Source organism: Aethina tumida, chromosome 6, assembly GCF_024364675.1.
Source record: "Aethina tumida isolate Nest 87 chromosome 6, icAetTumi1.1, whole genome shotgun sequence".
Taxonomy (NCBI): domain Eukaryota; kingdom Metazoa; phylum Arthropoda; class Insecta; order Coleoptera; family Nitidulidae; genus Aethina; species Aethina tumida.
The window spans coordinates 9,183,431-9,192,515 of NC_065440.1; the positions used below are offsets into that span (position 1 = coordinate 9,183,431).

The 9,085-nt window shown below is 30.3% G+C and overlaps 1 long non-coding RNA gene across 3 annotated transcripts; it reads right to left on the reverse strand.

The window, feature by feature from the left end:
• Window positions 1-1,085: 1,085 nt before the first annotated feature.
• Window positions 1,086-8,425, reverse strand: LOC126265865 (uncharacterized). Of its 3 annotated transcripts, none has more exons than XR_007548329.1 (6): window positions 8,312-8,425; window positions 8,124-8,256; window positions 7,950-8,055; window positions 6,340-6,461; window positions 4,653-5,680; window positions 1,086-1,849 (listed from the first exon to the last, which is right to left on the reverse strand). It is a non-coding gene; the product is annotated as an uncharacterized LOC126265865 (long non-coding RNA). The 3 variants fall into 3 exon arrangements; XR_007548331.1 differs by having other exon boundaries at window positions 4,653-5,694; XR_007548330.1 differs by lacking the exon at window positions 6,340-6,461.
• Window positions 8,426-9,085: the final 660 nt, after the last annotated feature.

Consider the following 9,085-nt stretch of genomic DNA (forward strand, 5'->3'; position numbering starts at 1 on the left):
CAGATGGATCAAACTCTTTTCATATTATATATATATATATATATATATATATATATATTAATCTCTAAATTTGTGACCAATAAACAAATACATGTACAACATAAAATGATGCGACGTCGCCACTTTGTCCCTATACAGGTCACCTCCCCCGAACTCCAAATGCTGTCCATCGTATACAGCCGTCACAAATTTATCGTGATCATGATCGTGATCGCTCTCCTTTCTGTGTTCGTCGTTCGTATATAATAAAAGTAAATTATTTCAAGTTATAAAATGATTCAATATTAAAATAGTCAAATAATTATATTTAATTATATTGCTTGGTTCAAATTAATTTAAAATTTTCGTTTTTTTAATATTAACATTTGAAATTAGTTCAATTAAACAAACTTAATAATTTAGTAAATAATTTAAAGTTCTTTAAATATAAAAGAAAATTTCTCTTTTGGTTTTCATTAATTTGAACTAAATTATTATTATGACGATTATTATTGAACGAGTCGTGCTGTGGAATTAATAGTCTATACCAAATTTATTCTAAAAAGTACCAATGTTTAAGATTTATCAGTAATTTCATAATTGAATATTATTTGCCACACTTTGATATAAAATAAATGTTTGTCCTAATACGCACAATGTTCCTACAAATATATTGTTAATTTTTAACCTTTACTTATTCTGTAACTATATAATTATTTTTAATAGTTAGAATAAATATATTATGTATTTAAAATATGCACGTAGATGCACTACAAAATCATAGTATTTCTCTCAGAATTATTTTATTGTATAAGATTATTTTAATAATTATATAATATATTTACGCAACCATTGAAAGTACAGGACTCACATTCTGCCGTCTAAAGTTATATCTTGACAAAATCATATATTTAAGTTAATATATTTATTATTTCTTTACCATAACACTCCAGGACTATCTTGAGGATAATTTGAAAGTACAACTAGGTTCCATTTTACAAGTTTATTAATACCAATATCCGATATAATACAAAATAATAAATTACATTTTCAATTCATTCAATTTATTTTTAATATCATTATTACAAACTTGAATCATTATATTGATTCGTTTAACGAGTTTTTACGTAAGATTTCAATATCGTAATTAATAACGTTGCCCTGTCTAAAACTTTCAATCAACGATCCAGGTGCAGCCTGCATATTGTGCTTGTTCAATTCTACGCTCGCGTATTTTTTGTGAGTGGAGCAAGTACCGCTATAATTGACCGCAGTATTATCCTCCAAATTTACGAATATAATATCATAATTGTACGTAACATCTGTATCGAGGATCGAGTAAACCCCAAACCAAAAATTATCTTCCGTCTTTCTTACGCAAACTATGAATAAATGTCCGTCGAATTTCAATGCCTCCCTCCAACAATTGGCTCCTTCGTCGAGGCCCCTCAATTCATAAAAATCAGCAATATCATTCTTGAAATTATGCGTCTCTCTTAAATGATCCTCCATTGTGGTGTACAATCCCGACCATGTGCACCCGTAACTAGTAAACGGACACGGCTGATTTGAATAAACGCACTTGTCCTCGTGCGTCATCGTCATTCCAGTCCCTTGGCACTGAACTCACAGCCGTACTCCGCATTTTGGCAAGGGAAGACAAGTTTGTAAAATATCCTCTCCAGGTTTATGTTCCTGAAATCGCTCTTCTGGCCTCTGCATTCAGGACATTGATTCATACGCCTGGAGCAGGATTTGCAGCAGTTGTGACCGATGACGCACATTCGGATTGGTGGTTTCATGTAGTCAAGGCATACGGCACACTTGAATTCGCTGTTCCCGCGAATGTTCCCGAAGTTACACTCCTTTTCTAAAATTGATATGTTATAATATTGGTATGACAATTAGTAATGGGTATTTAATTAGATTTGTTCATTAATTTTTTGATCAATAGCAACGCAATATTTAAATATGGCACGGGCTTTTATCCGAAGGTGCCGGGAGGATGGAATGGAGCTAATGAATAAAATGGTTTAAAATTTTTGTTTTAGGTAAGTTATTTCTTATATTTTTTAATAAATAAAGTCATACTTGGATACTATTTTTTGGAAATCAATAATTTAGTACCTAAGATGTTTACTTTACGTTACAATCATATTAGAAATAAAATAACCTCAAATTTGAATAAGATGCTTCATATATTAATACTCTTTTTATTATCTGTTGAATAAATTAATGTTATTTTGTATGTTAAATAGTCTGCCGCATCATTGATTTAACCAAAATAGACTCGGCACTTTATAGATAGATTAGGTAGTTTTATCAAAATATAGAATTTTTTCTGTGATTTTATTTTATAATTTTATGAAATTCAGCCATGAGTTCTCAGCCTCAATCTCTGTCTTGTTACTGTCTCAAAATGTGTTTCAATATATATTATGTTTCAATACATATTATAGTGATGTTCATAACCCTAATTTCAAAAATAAATCGCTTTTTAAGCCACCTTCCAATTCTAAATTAAATTTAGTATGGCGTATAATTTGTCAATTTGTAATATTAATCCTTCTATCAAAACATGTCATGTTTGTGAAGACCATATCTCTCCACCAGATTTCACTATAACAAGAAAAATTTATCGCCTTAAACCTAAAACAGTTCCTTTGCCACCATTACTTTTTCATTCTCATATTCTTTCCACTTCCAGGGATCTTAATTTTAATGTTTTTGAAAATTTATTGTCTAATTTGAATTATTTATTTTTATGTTGTTTGTTATTGTTGTTGAAGAAATTTATTGTGTTGTATTTGTATTTATTTATATATTTTTGTTATATATAATATGTGGTATACAGAAGACTGATGTATTTTTTATAATTTATTTTGTTTTATTTCTCACAATTCACCCTATAATATACCAATTAATTTGAATTTGAAACTATTCCTGCCAATTTTGTCAAATGTCAAATACAGAAAACTATAAATATATAACTACAAATCAATTTATCGTTTAGTCTTGTTTCTCATTTTTATTAAGAGGTTGGTATTTTCTGGGTGTTCTGTGGGGAGGGATAAAAGAAATGTCTAGGGCTCACCAATTCAAATATGCCAATTAATTATAATGTTGCCACATTTATATTATTTCATAGTTATTGACGAAATGTATATTTATTGAAACATGTGATTTTTTAGTAGTTCCCATTTTTAACAAAATACATTTCACTTAATTATATTTATATTTCTTAAAATTCAAAAATAATGCAAATTACACACGATATTCAAAATTTGGGGGCAGATAGACCACGACCAAAATAAATCTATTTTTTTTTTCTAAAATTCTTGCTGAAGATAATTCAGCTCCCTAAATATTAAATTCAATTCAATGTTTAAATTTAGTTTGAATTAACTTTTACCGCAATGATACGTAGCGTAGATTCACCCTATTTTCTACGTTACTGAATAATTTTTAAAAATATTAAGCTTTGCATGTTCTTTGCATACAGTAAATATTTAATTCAAATTAAAAAAAAATAATATATTTAATTTAAAAATAATAAAATAATTATTAAATTAAAAAAGTTAAAATTTATTTAATTATTTTATTTATTTTAATTTTAATATTTAAAAAGAAAACATTTAATTTAACCAAAATAAAATAAAATTTAGAATTAAAAATATAAATTATCAAATTTAAATTAAAAAATTAAAATATTTAATTTAAATTTAAATAAATTAATAAAGGAATAGCAAATTAAAATATCTAAATTTATGATTTCCACGTTTTCGGTTGAGGTAAGCAACCCAGAATACACAATATTCTAGTTACAATATATATTTATTTTAAATGAAATAAACAGTGATTAAAATATTTTGAAAAATAGATTTAAGTAATTTAAAAATTAAATGAAGATGTAGAAAATTAAAGTAATTTAGAAGTAAAAAAAATAGTGAATACAATATTTCAATAATAAGTTTAAACAAAGTAAATACAAAATTAAGTAAAGATTTAGAAAATTATAATAATTTAGATTTATTTTGAAGTAAAATTTAAATAAATAACCAAAACAAGTGAATAAAATATTTCAACATTAAGTTTAAATAAAGTAATTTCAAAATTAAGAAAAAATATAAAAAATAAAAATAATTTTAACTTATTTTAAAATAAAGTAAACAAAACCAGTAAATAAACTATCTGACACTTCAAAAAATCGACGTATACTTCTAATCAAACAACTACAAAAGAAGAAATAAAGAGTAGTAAGATACTGGTACCCATCAGGAATGCAGACGTACCATACCTTTCAGTCAGAAGGGAACATATATAACAAAATAATTGATGAACAACCATCGAAAAGAAGGAAAACAATTGCGGATCAAGGATCTAGAAGAGTAAGAATGTATCATGACATCGACCCGGACACTAGACCTCAGATTGAAAAAGGAAAACACAGTCATTTTTGATACCCTATGCATATCGGAAACACCATGGTATTGAGCACCATTCCCCGATATTAAAGACAAATATGTAAGTACGTGTTCACAGTACAGAAACTGTCGTAGTGTTGCGCATTTATCCAGGGTTGTTTTGATTTTGTGTTACAGAATTTATTTATATTTGTATATACAAGTTGAGTTGTATTACGAAAATGAAACAACTGTAAAATATATACTTACAATTGTAGGACTGTAGAGTTTGTGTTACAGGCCCCTGGTCCGAGGCGAAGCTTGCGCTCCAGTTAGGCGTCCACTTGTGGTTTCTCTGATTGTCTCGCTTGCTGTCTGTCGAGCAGGACAAAGTCACTTCCTGACCTCTAACCTCTTTGTAGGTATGTCCATCGTTCATCAGATCCACTCCAAACACTCGTCCATCGTAAGCTGGCATCGGTCGACGGTCACCGCCAGCTGGCTCTGCCTTTTTGGGTCCGTCTTGTCGCTTCCAAAACCTGATAGTGTCTCAGTACAGGGGACAGGTCTGCAGGCCTATTCGTTTCACACATTCTGGCGAGATGACGTTGCCCTCGTTACCGGAGTCTAGGTACACGGTCAGATGTCGTTTGTCCTGAATCGTAGGAAATCGTGTCCGATGTGAACTTCTTCTTGTCAGTTGAAACTTCGTATGGAATCGCAGCCGGCCAGTCGTCTTTTGGTTTGCCATCATCGGTCGTCTTTCTGTCTCTGAGGCGACCTAGTGGTTGCGAATTTGGTCTCTGGAAGAACGGCCTCGGGTTTGCTGTAGGCGGAAGCGCAGTGGTGGCCTTACGTAAATGTACGCTTCATCCGATTTCATATGTCTTGTTGAGGAACTACAGCTTCGCCTCGCTTTGTAGCTGCATGTGTGCATGTCCCATGTTGAACCGGTCGGCGCCGCCACTGTTGGTGGTGGATGGCGGGTTGATATCCCTTCGGCTAGACACTCCGCTATACGATTCATATATGTGCGTACCTTGTATCGCGTTTAGGAACCGTTCCTCGAATCGTCTCACTGGCTTGGTGTTACTTCTCCTGTCGCATTCGCTTCACCTCGTTCTGAATCCGCCGATCCTCGTCCTAGTTCAGCAGTGCCCACCGCATTTCGAGATCTTCGATCTCATCTATGTGGACGTCCACTGCATCCGTTGGATCCGACGGAGGGGAATATCATAAAATTATAATGCCTGCTGGTTTATTGGTAGATGTTCTTCATGGATATTTTGGAGCTTCACCTGATGGTATAAAACTTTTATATGTTATATTGTGTATTTTTATAATTAAATTTTTATATTTTCAGGAATTATTACTGAAAACGAAGTTGTGGAAGTCAAGTGTTCTTATAAGACCTTCAAGGATGTTCATTAAAAGAAGCAATGAAAGACAACAATATAGAACTTAGGAAAATTCACGAATATTACTTTCATACAAGATCAATTAAATATTATTGTAGCTAATCTGTGCGATTTTATTGTATACTAGCAGTACTCGCGACTTCGTCCGATAGCGTGTTGAATACGATCAATATGATTAACAATGAATGATGCGTTCTATCTAATTGTAATAGACTTCCGTAATCTACAATTTGTAAGACGACTATCCCTATCTTGTTTTTAGAGAGATTTGACTTTCTTTTAGACATAACTAAATATTAGAAAAAAACAACTATTTACGTTACTAACTAAATAAAATAACCTATAAATAATTTATCAATTTCAATGTAAATCTGAATATTGAACACAAATGTACTTAATTTATAATTATTTATAATTATTACTTAAAGGTAAAAAAGGAAAGCAGTAAAAATGTAACAAAATATTTTGAATTATGATAAGATAAAAAGAACGGATCGGTGGAATTATAAAAGATCAATTATCAATCAAATCAAACTAACAATCAATCGTTGGTGGGAGAAGTGGTGGGAGGTGCCCGACGTGACGGCCCAGTGGTGGCGCATGCGCATGAGCTGAACGTGGTACTGGACAGTACTTGGACGTTGCAACATTACTTTATTTTCTAAAATAAAAGTAGTCTAAGTTACTCCTTATTACATCATCTACCTGCCAATAAAAGTCACTTCCCATTTCAGAGATTAGTCGGAACAAACAGAAAGAGAGACAAAAATTGTAAAAAATGTTATTTTGGTTTATGCATTTATATTCATATGCATGTAGTAAAAAACGGTTATTTCAATATTACAAACACACACTCTAATTTTATAAATATGTGTAGATAAAAAATATTTTGATTTTAATTTAACAGATCATAAATATTGTATTGTTTATGTTGAACAATAAGCAGAATTTTCTATTAAGATTTTCAGGTAAAAAATGTACTATTTACAAAATTCGATAATAACTATTCAAATAATGAAATAAAAATATATATTTACATCACATAAATTTGATTAATGATGAATAATCAATTAACTCCTATAAATTTTTTAAAAAATTATATTATTTTTGAATTCCACGTGTGATACACACTCACATTTAAATTTTATTGCTATAATAACTGGTACAAAAATGTACAATTTTTTCTGATTACGTCCAATCAATAAGCCATCTATGATTATTCCGATTACGAAATTTTAATATTTTGCTAATTTGGAACAACTCTAAAAAACACAATATTTCTCTCGGAAAATTGTCACTGTACACTTGTTAAATCTAAGCATTAACATATAATATTTTATTTACCAAAATATTCTTTATTTTTGGAGTTATTTGCAGTACAAACAAGTTTGTTCATTAATATCTTTGTTATTAAACTATGTCATGTTAAAGATCAAGAAGACGCTGCTGAACTTCAATGGTGGCACTTTATTCCACGCCCGCTCCTGATTTAAGACTACGGGAAATTGGCGTCAAATGAACTAAAAACCACATGCATCCAAACCCAAAACCTACCCAGGTGGCTAAATTCGTATCTCCGGGTCAGTAAAATGCCTATATCTTCGAAAATAATTTAAATTTTCAAAAATCTTCTTGTAGACATATTCTTAAATAATTAAACCTTGAAAATATGAAAAAAAATCGATTTTTTTGAATTTCTACACTAGAATACCCCCTTAATAAGTATAATAACTAAATCAATTCATATTATATTTAAAAATGATTTGTACAGATTGAACATTCTTCAGTGAACTAAATCTAATTGATTGTAGTTTACAGGACTTAAAATGAGAAAAAGAAAGTAGTGTAATTTAATTCTTGTACATAAGCAAATTTACATTTGTACTAATTACATAACATAGACAAGTTAAATATATTCAATTGCATGAATATTAGTTCACATGAATGAATATAAAATTATTTAATATTAATTAAATTAACCTTAAAGTGGAATATGTTTTGTTAAACTTAAATATTTATATAAGTAATTAAACAGAAAATTATTTTTTAACTTTGATTCTTTGTTTAAAATGAAATATTTGAAATGTATATTAAAGAACATGCATGCATCATTTTCTTAACATATTCAAATAAAGAAAATGTTACTCACCTTCAATTATTCATCTCGCAGTTTACCCAAATTACAAGAATAGCATTATAGCATCGCGTCTAGATATTCTTTTTTTAAACCTCCAATTAAACTTTGTCATCGCCACCTAAAATTATTACTAACTTAACGTATTCAAATTGATTAATTGATATGAAGTAAAACAATTTATATTACGTTGAATGCCTCCATATTCTTAATTTAGGACGTCAGGAGATTTTCAGATGGAGTGGCTTCTAAGAAACCACGACTCTTAGACACCAAAGTTTTATGCACCAACATGTGGTCCTTGAATTTCTTCAGTTTTAAACTACAATATATAAATTAGAATGTAAACAAAAAATACACAAACAGGACAAACTCACCGTCACCAGGACAAATATAGCACGCGTTATAAAATCATTATCCCAGGGGATGACGAAGAAAAACCTGGAAAATTAACTAAGGTCTCCGAGAATGCTCGTGGTTGTTCCGTTAGCGATAAGTGTGGCATTTAGGAAACCGATTTTCTGTGAACTGGTTATTTTCGTTAGACACATTCGGCGTCTTTCGACTCGGCTAGGTTCGGTTTCTGAAACGGACGTAAGTGCCGATGATCCGGGGTCCATATCATTCGCTTAAGTCTCGACTTTTGACAAATAAATGCGAAGGCATACGAAAGCCGGCCGCGCGATGGCTTTCTGCGAACAGCGGCGCGACGGATTTGGACCGGAGCTGTCGACCAAAAACTGCGTGTTCAGTATAGCAAACCGTGGAATATACAAATCTTAGTAATTCTGGTGGAAATGCGTAGATATTTTGTAATATGCGAAGCAGATATAAATCTTTTTTGGAGTAAAATTAAGTATTGTTTATGTCATCATAGGAAGAATATTCGTTTATAAATCAAAGACACGGTTTATGAAGTTATTTTAATATTAACTACTCCAGACTAAAAATTTGTTTAATAATTTTAATAAAGAAATATTGAACTTCAATACTTTTGAAACATTATGAACAAAGTGTGAAATTTTATAAATAAATTTTAAAACAAATATGATATTAATAACTAACGTAACCAAGTAATTTTAAGTCACAATTACTTTCAATAATTTTACTTATTATTGTAAGTAATGTCTCGTGAAATTTTCTCTGTTATT